Source organism: Pinus tabuliformis, chromosome 6, assembly GCF_031772625.1.
Source record: "Pinus tabuliformis cultivar Carrire ecotype Pingquan chromosome 6, CPIR1, whole genome shotgun sequence".
NCBI lineage: Eukaryota > Viridiplantae > Streptophyta > Pinopsida > Pinales > Pinaceae > Pinus > Pinus tabuliformis.
Window position 1 is genome coordinate 1,276,313,069 of NC_142292.1, and position 18,644 is coordinate 1,276,331,712.

Below are 18,644 nucleotides of genomic sequence, written 5' to 3' on the forward strand. Positions count from 1 at the left end.
GTGTACAAACAACTCACTTAAGAGCTTCTGCAACCATGCAGCTTCACACGAGATCATACTCGTAGCTATGTATTCGGTCTCGGCAGTGCTTATAGCAACCGACTTCTGCTTCCTGCTCATCCATGATATCGAAGCAGAATCCAAAGAGAACCAACACTGAGAAGTGCTCTAGTGATCCTCCACACTGCCTGCCCAGTGAGCGTTCGAATAATCATGCTGTTTCATATTTCTAGCAGTGTATCTCAATCCATGAGAGATTGTGCCTCGAAGATATCTCAAAAGATTCTTGGCACCAATCCAGTGAGGCTCAACCAAATATGAGCTCACCATGCTAATTGCAAAACATATGTCTGGACGGAAGTTCACCAAGAACATCAACGCGAATGAGTTTATGAAACTCAGAGGCATTTCCCAACTTTGGTCCGACATCACTACCATATAACTTCTGAAAGTTAAGATCCTCGAGGTAGTCGCAGGCTTGCAGTTTATCATTCCACATCCAGAATCCAACTCCCTCTTACTTCTGCAAATGAGAGGGTCTGCACCTGTTAGAAATAGGTCGTCCTCATAAGGTGCCGGTATGAGAGGTCTATCATCCACAACCTTCGGGTAATGGTTTGGATCGGTTTCACTCCTAGTGAATCTCAACTTCATCAGAGAGCTATCAATCCTCTCATGCTACGCCCGGGGTGTTTTGATTCAAGCCATAGAGGGCTTTCTTCCACCTGTATACATGAGATTCCCGATCATGAATTTCAAACTCCTCGGGTTGTTCCAAACCTGTGGACTTGTTGCATGAGGGGAATGGTCCCCTTATAAGATTTTCCTTCGGTACATCTCAGACATGTACCTTTATGCTCTTCTTGAATTCAGGCATCGCTACCACCATCTGACTCACATCGGGTAGGGCCCCAAAGGTAGACCTCCGGTGTTATAGATGCGAGTCAATTGACATGATCCCCAATGGACCATCCTGCAACTTGATACAAATTACCAACTCTGAACCCATGAGAAAAAGCATCTTTTGAAAATTCTATTTTTTAACACGTACCTTTCCATTGATGAACGCCACCCTAAAACCTTTGACTTCCATTTACGAGATGGACACTAGGTTCTTCTTGCGATTAGGTACATAAAAGAGATTCTTGTAAATGAATAGAGTTACCCTCATTCAATTGAGGGGTAACATTCCCTACACCCTTTTCGGGATAGGTGGCATCGACTCCGAGTATAATCCCATGGTTGTTTTCGTCTCTACCAAATTAGAGAGTGCACCCTACTATCTGATGAAGTGCCTTGAAGCACTACAATCAATAAGTCAGATTCCCAAAGAATTTGAAGGAGAGGGCCAATACAAGATAACACTTCTTAATCTTATCAAAAACAACATTTGATTCTTCATACTTGGGGTTCCTTGCTTTTTTCTTTTTGAAGAGTCGACCATTTCCTTGATGACCTGCATTACCTGTCATTCCTTTGATCATTGAAGATGTCCCTGGAATGATTGTTATCTTCATCAAGAGATGTGTCTTTGCCATTCAGACACTCCTTTGCATAATGGCCGAACTTATTGCAACTAAGGCATTTGCCTTTCCTTCCACCCTTAGACCCGGACTTCCCATTGCATAATGGCCGAACTTATTGCAACTAAGGCATTTGCCTTTCCTTCCACCCTTAGACCCGGACTTCCCAATGAAGTGATCTTTAGGTAGGCCATCAGAAACTTCTGCTGCGCCATTCTGATAATATTCTCTGCTTCGACTTCACCCTCCGTGAATTTGAAGAGGGATGAGGAATCCACTGATCCTTTTGTCCTTTCCCATCTGTCTTCGGTGATTGCTCTTTCACTCTTGCTTGGGCATTGTCTTCACCTCAACTCCGATACCATGTTAATTTTAGGTATGTTCTATGCTTAGAGCAATTTATTTCAATTTTCACAGTTAGCTTAATATCTTTTCTAGATTAGCAATCACATCAGTATTAAAGTAAACTGCAGATAGAACATAAACATAAATCGCAGAAGACAAGCCAAGACAAGAGGACACAAGATGTGGCGCTAGCCAGGGACAAACCCCAATGTGGGGAAACCCTTGATCAATTCTTCTTATATGTTCTTCAATAGTTCAACATAGAGAGAGAGATAGTACGTTTACACTTTGACTTATCTAGATAAGAGCATAGGTCATCTCTAAGAAGATGATACATGAGATCAGTTGAAGACATGCTGCTTCAACTGATTCTCCGAGGTGACTCCTCCACCTATCGTTGTGCTGCATTTCGTCATCATGCTGCACCTCACAGTGTTGCACCATGCTGCACCCATCATCACTATGCTGCATCTCATCATGCTTCATTAATCATGAATGTACCCATCATTGTACTGCATTATGTGCCATTGCTACACCATGTTGTCGTATTGACCTATGCTCTGGTTGCACCTTGCTTGCTTTTTGTCCCTAGCATGCTTGTTGTCCTTAGAATGCTTGTTGTTGCATGCTAGTTGTCCCTTGCATGCTAGCTGTAACATTGCATGCTTGGTGTATTTGCTGCTAAGTATCATACAACTGTCCCAATGTTAGTTAGCTGTCCCTTGCATGCTGCTCACCTTTGGAGATAGATGCTCTGGCTGTTCCGGCAGTTCCTGATAGTTCCGGCTGTTCTCGGTAGTTCCGACTGTTCTTGCTGTTCCTGGCAGTTCCGACAGTTTCGGCAATTCCGGCAATTTCGGCTATTCCCAGGCAGTTTCGGCAGTTCCGGCTTTTCCCTGCAGTTCTGGCAGTTCCCGACAGTTCCGGCAGTTCCCGACAGTTCCGGCTGTTCCCGGCATTTCCAGCAATTCCCGACAGTTTCGACAATTCCGGCTATTCCCGGCAGTTTCCGATAGTTCTGGCAATTCCAGCTGTTCCCGACAGTTCTGGCAATTCCAGCTGTTCCCAGTAGTTCCCGACAATTTCGGCAATTCCGGCTATTCCCGACAGTTCCAGTAGTTCCCGACAGTTCCGGCAATTCTGGCGATTCCCGGTAGTTCCGGTTGTTCCCGACAGTTCCGACTTCTCGGTAGTTCCGGCAATTCCGGCTATTTTCGGCAGTTCTCAGCAATTCCGGCTATTCCCGGCAATTCCTGGCAGTTACGGCAATTCCGGCTATTCCCGACAGTTCCGGCTTCTCGGCAGTTCTGGCAGTTCCGACTTTTGCCTTCTGGATTAGGGCAGCGTTATCCCTTAGGATCTCTCCTCCTACTAAAACCCAAAGATAAGTAGAGAGGAAGAGATCCCAAGTGTGTTGAAATGACTTGAAGGCCACCTATGTTTAAACTAAAACATTGAGCACAAGTGGGGTTTATTTGGTTGCTGGCCGACCTTGACGAATTGTCCATTAACACAAATGAATTCATATCTCCATGAATACTTATCGGAATCGGATGATCTTTAGATCAATTTTACACCTCTCGATGAGAGGGATCCAAGAAAAATATTAGCTTCCATTGATAAGATGACCCACATGGAGTTTGGCCCTAGTTGCCAATTTTAACACAAGGTCATCAAACCTTTGAATAACGAACGGAAAGTAAAATATGAGAAGGATGTCATCATAGTTAGAAGTATTATTGTGGATTCTATCAGAGATCATTTGATTCCATATGTTGCAAATCTTGAAACTTCAAAGATGGGTTCCTCTATGAAGTCAAAGAACAAGCTAGAAGGATCTTCAAATTTTAGGGCTTGGAAGACAAGGATTGATCTCATTCTTGCAAAGGATGATGTCTTGGATATTGTGAAGGGCAAGGTCGTCAAACCTTTGAATAAAGAAGGGAAAGCAAAATATGAGAAGGATGTCATCATAGTTAGAAGTATTATTGTGGATTCTATTAGAGATCATTTGATTCCATATGTTGCAAATCTTGAAACTCCAAAGATGTATGATGCCCTAGTTGGTTTATATATTGTCATTAACATTGGTCACTTAATGAGTTTGAAGAATGAGCTTTGTGATGTTAAAATGACAAGAAATGATACCGTGGCCTCATATTTCATGAGGATCTCTCAATTAAGAGATCAACTTCAAGCGATTGATGAAATCATTTATGATAAAGAACTTGTGACTATAACTATTAGTGGTTTACGTGACTCATGGGATTCGTTTGCATCTAGTATTTGTGGCAGGAAGGAGATTCCAAGTTTCAAAGAACTATGGATCTCATGTACTAAAGAAGAATCTAGACTCATATCAAAGGGAAGGATTCAAAGATTTGAAGAAGGTGATTCTTAAGCATTTGCAACACGTTCCAAGAAGGTTGGAGGAAGAATGAAGTTTGGCTTCCAAAGAAGAAATGAAGGTAGAAGACCTGCTAGGGAAGAATAATATGTCGAAATTTCAATGCGACCATTGTCACAAATTTGGTCATTATAGAAGCCATTGTCCTGAAAGATCGAAGGATAGAAAGAGAAAGGGGAAGCAACATGCTACCACAGCATACATTGATGAACATCCATACCCAACTCTAGGGCTTGACACCCTCCCCTACTCAAAATTATTGCCATCCTCGACAATACTCCAGGTCATAACCCATAAGTCATTTCTCCTTGAAATCGACATCATGAGGTGTCGCTGTTATGGAGGATGTATCTGATTGCATCTTTGGAAATCATGCTAGCATATACAACATGTGATGGATCCCCTCATGTCTCTCGACCAATTAGGTAGCTAATTTGATAGTCATGTCTAGTTCCATAAGAACTCATGTCTCTTACACAGTGCAATGGCCTCGACCTCAAATCATCCAAACTTTCACATCAATCTACCACTGTTGGACAAGTACCCTAGGCACCTCATGGTCTTGGCTTGCCATTCAACTGCAACAACGAGCCACCTCCTCATGGCTCAGTGTGGAGATAAGGTATGGTAGTCATGGCGACCACCACCTCTATCTTTCGTGTCCAACTGCTCACTCGGAAGTATTCCTCCATACTTCTCTGTCACGTACCTCAATAATGGTGGATATGAACCAATTATGCCTTCATCTTCCTCAACAAGCCTTTCCAATTAAGGATCACATGGCCACCCTCCTAGGCTCCTTGCAAATGCACCAACCTCCTCCTTGGCTTTATGATCTCAAGGCACACTCTCTTGGTCACATCTTTGAACCATCAGTGCTATAGTCACATCCTCCTTGGGCATAACATCTCTCAGTCCATGCTCCAACCTACCATCCTCCTCTCTAATTCTTCAACCCCATTTGTCAAGGTAGTCATGATGTCCGCACGCTGAGACAAAACAAACTCAATCTCTTTGCTGCTTATAACTATTTGTGCCACACCACAATATTTTTACTCATCTTGGAATGTGGTAGCCATCTTGACTGTTGTACTTTGATCTCCTCTCTGAGTCTTCACAACAATTGATTCATGTTCTACCTTTCCCGCATCCTTTTGAGTATCCAATGTTCCCAATATTTGCAACATTCCCACCTTCAAAGACTCTTGTTGCTCCAAGTCAACTACTTTTTGCTTTATTGGGCAATTCCTTGCCAAACGATCACTTGCACATATCCAACATGTGATAGGTCTCTTTTCCTCTGCAGTGCTTGCTTGTCCTGCTTTGCCTTCCTTGGAAGACATACTCTTCTCTTGGTCCTTCTTCTTGCCTTTATCACCTCGACCTTCCTATTTGTCCTTCTCATCAATCTAGTTGCCCAAGAGTTTTTTCGCTGCAGTAATAGCCTTTGCAAGTGTTCAAACTCCGTGCTTCTTGACTTCTCTATCTGCCCATGGTTGCAAACCATTGATGAAGTGATACATATGATCCTCATCAGACATTTCCCTTGTCTCCAACATAAGTATAGAAAATTCTTTGATGTAAGGATCCTTCCAGAATATTTTAAAGTCATAAGGTGATCCCTTGCAACCCATGCTTGATTTCTTGGTCCAAATGCGTGTGCAAAGCAACCTTCAACTCTGCCCAGTTTTGATATCTTCTTTGTGATATGATTGGAATTCAGACCCTCCACTTAAGTCCTCCACCAAAACTTTGCAGTTCCCGTGAGATACATTGCAACAACATTTACTTTAGCTTCATCATAACATTGTCCTAGTTGTTCTAACATCTGCTCCACATCCCAACAAAAGTTCACAAGTAGTTTGGCACTTGTAGTCTATTAAAATTGGAAACTAGGGCCAAATTCCACCTTAGGACAACCCATATGATGGAGATGATTATTGCATTGGATTCCTCTTTTCGAGAGGTCCAATTTTGATATAAAGATCATCTCATTTTGACAAGCAAAAATGGAATTTTGAATTTATTCTTTCTCATGCACAAATTGTCAAGGTCGGCCTCAGTCAAATGTAGGCTCATGAAGCCTAATGGATGTGTCTCCTCACCCTCAACGAAGTGTATAAATAGAAGTGACCTCTCTCTCATTTTCACATCATCTCAACACATCACATCATCTCTCTCTCTCCTCTCTTGATTGGTTCGTACAACTTGGAGGCTTCTCTACTTTGCATCGGTGGAAGAGGACGATTTTTGGACTAGTTTTGGTGGCCGAAAATTTCAGGAAACAGGTTAGCATTGACCAACGTTGACTTGGACTCTTTGACCATGCGTTGACTTCGATCTGGAGGGCAGAATTCCAATTTCTAAAGGCTGCATTGATTGGCATGATTTTCGAGTTGATTGGGGTAGTTTGAATGGTTTGACTTCAACGTTGACTTCAACCTTTGACCACAGGAATTACAACAACGTTTGACTGGGTTGATCGAGCTATTTTTGGGTTTACTTTGACTCCCTTGGCATGCCGAATTTTTCTACTATTGAATGAGCTGCTTGGAGGACATTTGGGGCTGCTTTAACCATCGTTGACTTTCAGGGTAGCACTGCAGTCGACTGTTGATTTGACATGACTGTTTTGGGTACGTAATTATGATATTTGTACTCTCTCTTTCTTTGCTGAACTATTGAAGAATAATAAGAAGATTTGATCAAAGGGTTTCCCCACATTGGGGTTTGTCCCTGGCATCTGTCATATCTTGTGTCCTCCTGTCTTGGCTTGTCTTCTGTACATGTTTTTATGTTTTATTTGCATTTACTGTCAATGTGTTTAAGTTAATGTGATTGCTACTGGATATAATTGGAAATTGTCATTGGGTTGCTAAAGGAACATTGGAGTAAATTGTGCTTAAGTATAGAACATACCATTGTTATCTAAAATTAACATGGCATCAAAGCTCAGGTGAAGACAAAGCCCAAGCAAGAGTGAGGAAAAGCAAGGGAAGCTGTTGGACAAGGACTTGGAACTAGTCCCAACGACGACTACATCTTTCGTCAAATCTGAGGACAAGCTTAAGGACAAATCCGACTATTATGCATGGAAGATGACTCTAGATTTGACATTGGAAGAAAATGATGCTATGGACTCTGTCAAAGGAAGAGTAGTGGAGTCTCCTTCAAATGCATCTGCAGCTGCACAAACAAAGTACAAGAAAGGTGAAGTTAAAGCAAAAATAATTTTATCTTATTTCTGTGCTCAGCATCGCCTCCCCTCCGGACACATTGGACCATTGGTTAATTGATAGTGGTGCCTCAAGGCCTTTCACTGGGTACAAGGAGGCCCTCTCAAATTTGGTTGAAAAGAAGACGAATATGGAGATTATACTTGGGGATAATGCCACTTATCCCGTGAAAGGAATTGGCACTGTTACTCTTCACTTAAATCAAAGGTCAAACTCTTCATTTACAAGAAGTGCTATATGTACCTGATCTGAAAAATAACTTGGTTTCTATTTCTACGATGGAAGATAAAGGTTTTACGATGACATTTATAGATGGGAAGGTTCGTGTTTGGAAAAGGAACCCAAGAGATGCATTCACTCTTGGATTTAGGGTTGAAGGTCTTTATCAGGTTAGAGGAAGTTCGTTGGGAGCAATGACTCGTGATACTTCTCTTCAATCCGAATTATGACACCGGAGATTTGCTCACCTTCATTTCAAAGCCTTACCTGATGTAAGGAAGATGGTCACAGGTATGCCCAAATTCAACTTAAATCATGAAGGTGTTTGTCAGGGATGTGAAGCTGGAAAACATACAAGGGGACCATTCCCCACAAGTGAAACTCAAACCATCGATATTCTTCAATTGGTCCATTCTGATCTATTAGGTATGTTGCCCGTGACATCTTTGGGTGGATATTTATACTATGCTATTTTTGTGGATGACTTCTCTTGCAAAAAATGGATCTGTTTCTTAAAGAAGAAAGATGAAGTATTCAAATGGTTCTGCTCTTTCAAACCCTTGGTTGAGAATCAAACAGAGAAGAAGATCAAAATATTGGGGACTGATAATGGAACTGAATATGAGTCAAATGTGTTGAAAAGTGTAACTAGGTTGGGTCTTCATATTGCCATGTAAATATGATTTTATGTAATGAGATGTAAATAAGGAAAATAAAATTATTTTGTTGTCTTGCTTCATGGGTTTCATGAGCAAGGGATTTTGTTTTTGAGTCAAGACTCCCATTGAGAGTCTTTAGGATTTATGTGTCATCTAGTCATAAAATGTTAGTCATTGTCATGTAATGAAGTCATGATACACTTTGTTAAAATTGGCAACTAGGGCCAAACTCCATGTGGGTCATATTATTTATGGCCGCTGATATTTTTATTGGATCCTTTTCATTGAGAGGTGTAGGATTGATCTAAAGATCATCCGATTCCAATAAGTATTTATGAAGTTATGAATTTATTTATGTTATGGACAAATTGTTGAGTTGGCCAGCAACTTATGTAGGCTCAGAAGCCTAACAGTCATGTCTATTCAACCTCTACATTTTAGTATAAATAGAAGAAGACTTCAAGTCATTTCTACATACACTTGGATCTCTTCCTCTCTCTACTTGTCTTTGGGTTTTAGTAGGAGGAAAGATCCTAAGGAAAAGCCGAAACTGCTGGAAAAGCCGGAAAAGCTGGAAAAGCCGGAACTGCTAGAAAAGCCGGAAAAGCCGGAATAGCCGGAAAAGCTGGAAAAGCTGGAACTACCGGAAAAGTGGAAACGCTGGAAAAGCTAGAATCGCCGGAAAAGCCGGAACTGCCGGAAAAGCCGGAACTGCTGGAAAAGCCGGCACTGCCAGAAAAGCTAGAAACACCGGAAAAGCCGGAACTACCGGAAAAGTCAGAAACACCGGAAAAGCTAGAAATGCCGGAAAGGCTGGAAAAGCGGGAAGTGCCGGAACTGTCGGAACTGCCAGAAAAGCCGGAACTACCGGGCACTGCTGAAACAGTGGGAGCATCTGTCTCCAAAGGAAGGCAGCATGATGTATGAGATCATGGGCAACATAATGATGCATGATGATATGAGTATGAGAGCATGATGTATGAGATCATGGGCAGCGTAATAAGCAGCATGATGATATGAGTATGGGCAGCATAATGATGCATGATGATATGAGCATGGGCAGCATAATGATGAATGAGATCATGAGCATGGGCAGCTTGATGATGAATACGACCATGGAAGATGCAGCATGATGAGCAGCATGAAGATGAGAGTAGCTCAGTCATCAAGGTTCAACACATGTGACAGTACAACAAGGTGTCACGCGGTAATGTGCAGCAAATAGACGAGATGCAACACTATGATAGGTGAACGAGTCACCTTAGAGAATCAGTTGAAGCAATATGTCTTCAATTGATCTCATGCCGATATAAAAAGTCAAAGTGATTGACTTCTATTGTAAATGTACTATCTCTCTCACTTTCTCTGTTGAACTTTGAAGAACATAAAAGAAGAATTGATTAAGGGTTTCCCCACATTGTGGGGTTTGTCCCTGGCTAACGCCACATCTCGTGTCCTCTTGTCTTGGCTTGTCTTCTGTGATTTATATTTATGATCTATCTGCAGTTTACTTTATGCTTATGTGATTGCTAATGTGGAAAAGAAATTGAAATAAATTGCTCTAGCATAGAACACACCTAAAATTAACACCCGTGACATCTTTGGGTGGATATTTGTACTATGCTATTTTTGTGGATGACTTCTCTCGCAAAAAATGAATCTATTTCTTAAAGAAGAAAGATGAAGTATTCAAATGGTTCTGCTCTTTCAAAGCCTTGGTTAAGAATCAAATAGAGAAGAAGATCAAAATATTGGGGACTGATAATGGAACTGAATATGAGTCAAATGTGTTGAAAAATGTAATTAGGTTGGGTCTTCATATTGACATGTAAATATGATTTTATGTAATGAGATAAAATTAAATTATTTTATTGTCTTGCTTCATGGGTTTCATGAGCAAGGGATTTTGTTTTTGAGTCAAGACTCCCATTGAGAGTCTTTAGGATTTATGTGTCATCTAGTCATAAAATGTTAGTTATTGTCATGTAATGAAGTCATGTTACACTTTGTAAAAGATTCAATCTTGTCTATGTAAAGTATCCTCCAAGACCTTGTCCCTTATCCTCTTAAAGTCAACTTACAATGATGGGAGAAACTGCTAGATGAAGTCGGCCTAACCTCAAGTGAACATGTCGGCCTAAAAGACATGTGTGTAGGTGTATAAATAGCCCAACTCCTCACTTAAAGATACAATTTGAACAAGAAAACTCGACTTGAATTCGGTGAAGCAGAAGTGTGAAGAAGGGATCAAGAAAAGTGCGAAGAAGATTTTTCTGAGCATTGCGAAGTAGGGTTTCTTTTGGGGTCAACGATGGAGATTTCTTTTGGGTAGTACGAAGGAGAGATTGTTTTGGAAAGTGTGAAGGAGAGGTTCTTTTGGATCAACTAAGAAGGTATTCTTCTGGGGTAGTGAAGAAAGGTCTGTTCTAGGCAAGCAAAAGAGGGTTTCTTCTGGGGCAGCAAGAGGAGGATTCTTTTGGGTGATCGAGATCTATAGACTGAGTTTCTCTAGTGAAGACCAGTGAAGGCCTAGAGACTGAGATTCTCTAGGGAAACGAAGAAGAAGTAGTGTGAAGTATAGAGACCGAGTTTTTCTAGGCGCCGAGGAGAGCAGTTCCAGATCAAGAAGGAAAGGCGAAAGGAAGAGTTAGAGCATCAAGGATAGTGACAAGGTTCCTGGGAGGATACTAGAGTCAAGGGTTTGTGTCATGATCTTGGTACTTATCAATTGAAGATCTAGAAGAAGAATTTTGATTGGGTTTTCCTCTCAAGAGGTGAGAGTTTTTGGACCTGGCTGAGAAGCCTACATGTTGTGTCACTTTATTGTGCATATTGGTAATTGTCTTGATGAAGAGAACACAATAATAACATAACGAAGAAAAGATTATAAGCTAAGAAGTAAAAGTGTATCACAAGCAATTATCAAGCAGAGAAATTGTTAACTTCGAATGCCCTAGATTTCTCAAAAAAATGAATTCAAAGACTATTGTAGAGAAGATGGCATTAAGAGGGAGACCACTATTGCATATACTCCCGAACAAAATGGTGTTGCCGAAAGGAAGAATTGTACTATCATAGAAGCCACCCGTGTTATGCTACATGATCAAGGACATCCGAAGTTGTTATGGGGAGAAGCTGTCAACACCGCTGTGTATGTTAAAAACAGATGCCCACATCAATCTTTGGACTTCAAGACACCCGAAGAAGTATTCACTGGTAAGAAACCTGATGCTTCTCATTTTAGAATTTTTGGTTGCCCCGTATATTTTCATGTGCCAAAAGTGAAAAGAAACAAACTAGATGCATCTGGGAAGAAAGGAATGTTTGTGGGCTATAGTGAAACTTCAAAGGCATATAGAATCTATGTGCTTGGTCAAAAGGAAGTGGAATTAAGTCATAATGTTACTTTTGATGAAGATTATGCTCTTAGAAAGATTCGATATCTTCCTATCCCTAGCAAGGACAATGATGACGCTGATGAATAAAAGCAGGACGAACTTTCGTTTGATGAACTGATGCCCGATGTTGAAGGTCCATTGGATCCCATTGATCCACCTTCTAGTGAGCCCTCTACTTCAAGAAAAAGACCTCTGTGGCTCAAAGATACTCTTGAAGATGCTGAGAAACATATTGCACCGAGGGGGGACATTTCGTGAAAGCAAGAAGCCGAATAGTTACCAAGGGTACTTAGCTTCCATGAGTACCATTGTACAATTTGAGCCTTGTACATTCGAAGAAGCCGTGAAGCAACAAGCTTGAGAGGATGCGATGAATGAGGAGTATGAATTGATCATGAAGAATGATGTCTAGGATGTGGTTCCTAGACCCAAGGACAAGTCTGTGGTTACGTCAAAATGGCTCTACAAGATCAAACATGGCGCTGATGGGAGTGCTGAAAGGTTCAAGGCCAGATTTGTAGCTCTAGGCTTCTCTCAAAAGGAAGGAGTAGACTACGATGAGATATTTGCATCGGTTTCTCGATACACCACCATTTGTTCAATTATAGCCTTTGGTGCCTCGCAAGGATGGAGCCTACCACCAGATGGATGTCAAAACTGCCTTCTTGCATGGTTTACTTAAGGAGGAAGTGTATGTAGAACAACCTGAGGGGTTCAAGGTTGAAGATCGTGAGACACATGTATGTAGGTTGAAGAAAGCCCTCAATGGATTGAAGCAAGCCCCTAGGGCTTGGTATGAGAGGATCAATAGCTATCTTATGAAGCTAGGATTTACAAGGAGTGATGCTAATTCGAACCTATACGTCATGGTTGAAAAGGACAGAGCCCTCATTTTGGTCCTTTATGTGGATGATCTCTTTTTGATAGGTGATGACCTTCTCATTCATCAATGCAAGAGGGAGTTGGCTTTCGAGTTCGAAATGAATGACCTAGGATTGATGCACTATTTCCTAGCGCTGGAGGTTTGGCAAAAGCTAGGTTATATTTTCCTTTCTCAAGGAAAATACATTGTGAAGCTACTTGAGAGATGTGGGATGGTGGATCGCAAATTCGTGATTACTTCGATGGAACTCAACTTTAAGAAGCTATGTGGAAGTGCTGCTGGACTCAGATTAGCCAACCCTACTAAGTATCGTCAACTTGTGGGGGCTCTAATGTTCTTGGTCAACTCCCGTTTTGACATATGCTTCATTTTGAACACGTTGAGTCAATTTATGATTGAGTCTCATCACATTCATTGGATTGTTGCTAAGAATCTCTTGAGATATCTATGGGGTGCAATCCACTATGGTCTGAGATACACTGCCGGGAACTTGAGATTTCATGGATATTCAGACGTTGACTGGGCTGGCAGTGTGGTGGATCGTAAGAGCACGTTTGGGTGCTGCTTCTCTTTGGGGTCTGCTTCATTATCTTGGATGAGCGGGAAGCAAAAATCGGTTGCATTAAGCACTGCCTTGGCCGAATGCATTATTGTGAGTATGGCCTGTTGTGAAGCTGTTTGGTTGAGGAAGCTTTTTAGTCAGCTATTCGAGCACGCGCTGGATATCACCGTGATCTTCTGCGACAACCAGAGTTGGATTTGTCTATTAGAAAATCTTGCATTCCACGACTGCTCCAAGCACATTGATATCAGGTATCATGTTAGATCCCTATAATACTAGTGATTACCCCATTACTATTGTAGTTGTATCCTTTATTAATATTGTTGTGCCCCTATTGCCCCCATATTGTTATTATCTAAGTCACATGACACGAGGACACAAGACACGGAGGACACGTAAATACGAGTATTCAATACGAAACGCAGCAACCTGGAAACAAGACATGGGGGGCACGTTTATATATTTATATATATATATATATATATATATATATATATATATATATATATTGAAATATAGTTTTTTATCCATATTAAATTGCAGGTTGCAACTTATCTAATCAAATTAAAATATAATTACTTCTCAAAGTTCATAGTTCACTTTAAAAAAATAAATAGAATCAAAATTTACTATTTAGAAATTAGAATGTGATATGCTTGGTCTTGATTCTTGAATATTCAATGTTCATTGTTCATGTACAACTTACAAGCACATAAGAAAATAACTGAAGTCTAATCCTATTGATTTCCTCTGCCCCTCTTGCGAGAAAATGCCACAGCTTTCTCTTTCCCTCTAGATGTAGATGCTGGTGCTGGTGGAGTTGGCAGTGGAGTTTGCTATGCTCTAGAAGCTGAAGAATTAGAAGTAGGAGTTATAGGAGGTAGACCACGTCCTCTACTAGTGGCAGGGGTATCCTGGGCAGGTGGTGTCACCTGGAAACATTACAATCTCCCAATCCTGAAATCCTGAAAAACTGATAAGTCTGCTGCATTTTGAATGAAATCTAAAATTCTACTTTCTCCATATGAAATCCAATGAGGCCGAAACCACTCTCAAACATCCGGAGTCATTTCATGGTAACGTTAAAAATTTAAGTAAAAGGATGAAAATGAAGATTAAGGAGAATGTCACTTTTACTTTAAGAATTTAACATTACCATGAATAGCATATCAATACTAGGGCCTAGACTTGATCATTAAGCTGCCCCACTCAAAAATTATTTGTTTCTTTCAAAAAAAATTGCAGCTTATACAGGCAACGTTTTCTACCAATGAAATACGCGTTTTCCAAATTCAGGACACGACGAAAAGTGGTGAATACGTATTCCATTTTACAGGACACGATAAAAACCGTATTCGACACATATTAGGGCCGTTTTCGTGTCCAGTACGTAAAATACGGGACACGGGACCCTGGAGGACGTGTCTGTGACTTAGGTTATTATTGTGCGCCATAGAAACTCTCTATTGTTATTTTTGTGGCTTTATAGTATTATTGTTAGGTCGGCTGGGTTATATTGTGACTCCTTAGACTCCTATATATAGAAAGGAGGTTTTGTCATTTGTATCACGAAGAAATGTTCATTTATGTAATGTAAAGGAGGTTTCCCCCTTGAAGAGGCTGAATTCTAAGGCGTTGATCTATCTTTTCTTGAGCTGGTTTCATAACATTTGGTATCAGAGCTTTGGATTCTAGGGTTTCGTTGCTCCAAACAGGTCATTGTGGAATTTTCGCTATAAATTTTTTTTCTGCGACATTTCAGAAGCTAAAAAAAAAACCCATTTGAGAAGAGATTGCGCTGAATCTCGGGTCCGAAATTCAGAGCTTTTCACTCTATATTTGCGGAGATATGATCTGAGGAAGTTGGTCTTTTTGCAGACTCCTGAATTACATTCCAAACAGGTGACTTGGGGAAAATCATCATAACTTTCTCTTTGAGCATCGGATTAAAATTTCGTAAGAAGGTACAGAAAGATGATGGACTGTAGCTTGTATATATTTTTTAGAGCCAAAGGTCGAAACAGTGACTCGTGGCACGTCATACAAGTTCGCTCTACTGAACTAGTCTATAATTAGGTCACTGTGGGAGATTTGGCATAACTCTTCCGTGGAGAATCCAATTTGGATCAGATTGGTGGCATTGGAAAGAGGACACAAAGGGCTATCGCAGGTTGCAATTTCAGAACTAGATGATTCAAAATTACAGAGATACATCAGATTCAATATCAAGCTCCTACAAAGTGAAAAAAGGTGTGTAGTTTTTTTAAATTTTTGCATAAGCTTGGTTTGAAAAATTAGTTTGAAGGAATTCAAAGGGCATAGTAAAGCATTATTATCGGTAATTGATGACCCGAGGGAAGAAAATGCAAACACCTAGTAGGCAACCTGAAAGCTCTAGCATGACTCATGAAGAAGAGGAAGAAATGCAACATGATATATCAAAATTACGAGACCAAGTGCAACAAGTGTCACTTGCACAAAAAGCAACAGAATCTAAGATGGATGGTTTAAAGAAAGATGTAGAAGCTAAGATGGATGGTTTAAAGAAAGGCGTAGAAGCTAAGATGGATTGTTTAAAGACAAGCATGGAAGATTTGAAGACAGGCATGGAAGATTTGAAGACAGATTTGACAAAGTTTCTACAAGAAATGCTTACTAATGGTGAAAGGGTAGTAAAGGAAACTCATGATGAGAACAAAAGAAATGTTAATCATGATTTCATAGACTCTAATGTTGGATCGAAGACCCACCATATTCCAAAAATCGATATGAGGAAGTTTGATGGCAAGGATCCCGCAACATGGATATTACAGATGGAGCAATTTTTCGATCTCAATAATGTGCAAAACACACAAAAGGTACGTATTGCAACTTTATATTTGGAACCAAATCAGTTTGTATGGTATCAATGGCTTTGCTCTCATAAACAAATTATCACTTGGGCAATTTTTACGGAAGAATTGACAGCACATTATGAGGATACAAAAAACAACACTTTTTTTAGCCAATTGATAAGTCTCAAACAAAAGGGTTCAATAATGGAGCACATTGAGGAGTTCAAAAAATTGAACATAAGAGTAAAAAATATTCCAGAGGAGCATAGAATTGATGTGTTTATAGGGTCTTTAAAGGATAATATCCAACATGATGTTCGCCTTTGGGAACCTGATTCATTAGAGAAGGCATTCAGGTTAGCAAGAAAAATGGAAAGCAAAATTATGGCAACCAGGAAGCATACCACTCACAACTATAAAGATGGAAGTGTTGTTGCCCCTCGTCTTCCACAACTTTTAAGGTTGACACCACAACAATTGGAAGAAAAAAGAGCAAAAGGGCTTTGTTACAATTGTGATAGCAAATACACTAAAGGTCATAAGTGTGCTGAGAAGAAATTATTCTACATAGATTGTGAAGAGGAAGAAGAAAAGGAGCAAGAAAGGTCAAAAGAGGAGGAGATACTTCAGGAACAAAGCCTAGATAAAGAAGAAATGAATCCGACCATATCTTGTAATGCATTGGCGGGAATTACCACTCCTCAAACCGTCAAGATAGAAGGACAAATCAAGAAGAAAAAGGTAATAGTGTTGATTGATTCAGGAAATACCCACAATTTTATTCATTGTAAGGTAGCAAAAGAATTGAATTGCTTCTTATATCCAGCACCAGAGTGTCAAGTGATGGTTGCAAATGGAGGAACAATAAATTGCTCTGGAAAGTGCCATAATATCAAGCTATCCATGGGAGAATATGTATTGACTAGCGCAATGCTTTCCATTCCAATGGGAGGTGCTGATGTTGTACTAGGAGTCCAATGGCTACAATCCTTGGGTACAATATCTTTTAATTTTCAAGAACTTTTTATGAAATTTTATGCAGAAGGAAAGGAAGTTGAATTAAGGGGTATTGCAGGGAAACCGGGAAAGATAATCAGCTCTAACGGTATGACAAAGCTTCTAAAAAAGGAACAAAGAGGTGTAATTGCACAATTATGTTCGCTAGATGTTTCCACATCGGAATCATCTATTTCTCCAGATCTCCAAAAAGTCTTGGACAATCATTCCAAGGTATTTGAGACTCCCAAAGGTCTCCCATTTATTCGTGATCATGATCATGCTATTCATTTGATTCCAGGAAGTGTTCCTCCAAACATCAGGCCGTACAGATATCCCTATGCCCAAAAGAGTGAAATTGAACGTATGGTTGCAGAAATGCTAGAGGCTGGTATAATTCAACCTAGTCAAAGTTCTTTCTCTGCTCCAGTAGTATTGGTGCACAAGAAGGATGGATCATGGTGCATGTGTCCGGATTATAGGGAGCTCAACAAGCTCACTATTAAAGATAAGTTTCCCATTCCTGTCATTGATGAATTACTGGATGAATTGCATGGATCAATTTACTTCACCAAGTTGGATCTTCGTTCAGGATATCATCAAATCAGAATGAAGACTGAAGACATTCCGAAAACAGCATTTAGAACTCATGAGGGTCATTATGAATTTTTGGTCATGCCTTTTGGCCTTACCAATGCACCTTCTACATTTCAAGGTTTGATAAATTCCATTTTCAAACACTTCCTTAGAAAATTTGTGTTAGTATTTTTTGATGATATACTAATCTACAACAAGTCTTGGAAGGATCATGTTGAACATGTTGACAGGGTGCAACAACTATTGGAGGAGAAACAATTATATGCAAAAAGATCCAAATGTTTCTTTGGAGTACAAGAGGTGGAATATCTGAGTCATAATGTATCTCATGAAGGAGTTAAGGTAGACCCTAGCAAAATTAAAGCCATTAAGGAATGGAAAATCCCCACATCCATAAAGCATCTGCGAGGATTTCTCGGGTTGACAGGGTATTATCGCAAGTTTGTTAAGAATTATGGGAGAATAGCAGCACCTCTAACAACATTATTGAAGAAAGATGCATTTTCATGGACTCTAGAAGCAACAAAGGCCTTCGAACATCTTAAAGAGGTAATGTGCCAAGCACCGGTCTTAGCTACATCGGACTTCACAAAAACCTTTATTGTGGAATGTGATGCTTAAGGAAATGGAATTGGTGCTGTTTTAATGCAAGATGAAAGACCCATTGCTTTTGAAAGCCGTCCAATCAAGGGAATTTTTTTACACAAAGCTATTTATGAGAAGGAAATGTTGGCAATACTATATGCACTTAAGAAATGGCGACCCTACCTAATGGGAAGACACTTCAAGGTAAAAACAGATCATGATAGCTTTAAATACTTTTTAGAACAAAGATTATCCTCTGAAGAGCAACAAAAGTGGGTCACAAAGATGTTGGGTTATGACTTTGAAATCTTCTACAAAAAAGGGAAACAAAATGTGGTGGCAGATGCACTCTCAAGAAAGGATGAGGATGTGGAAGCATTGTTGTGCGCCATTTCTATTA

General features: G+C 40.2%; 1 protein-coding gene across 1 annotated transcript in view; it reads left to right on the plus strand.

Moving 5' to 3' along the window:
• Window positions 1-18,644, plus strand: part of LOC149263302 (nitroreductase family protein) — an 83,857-nt gene that overhangs the window by 14,685 nt on the left and 50,528 nt on the right. The gene's annotated exons all lie outside the window — the stretch shown is intronic.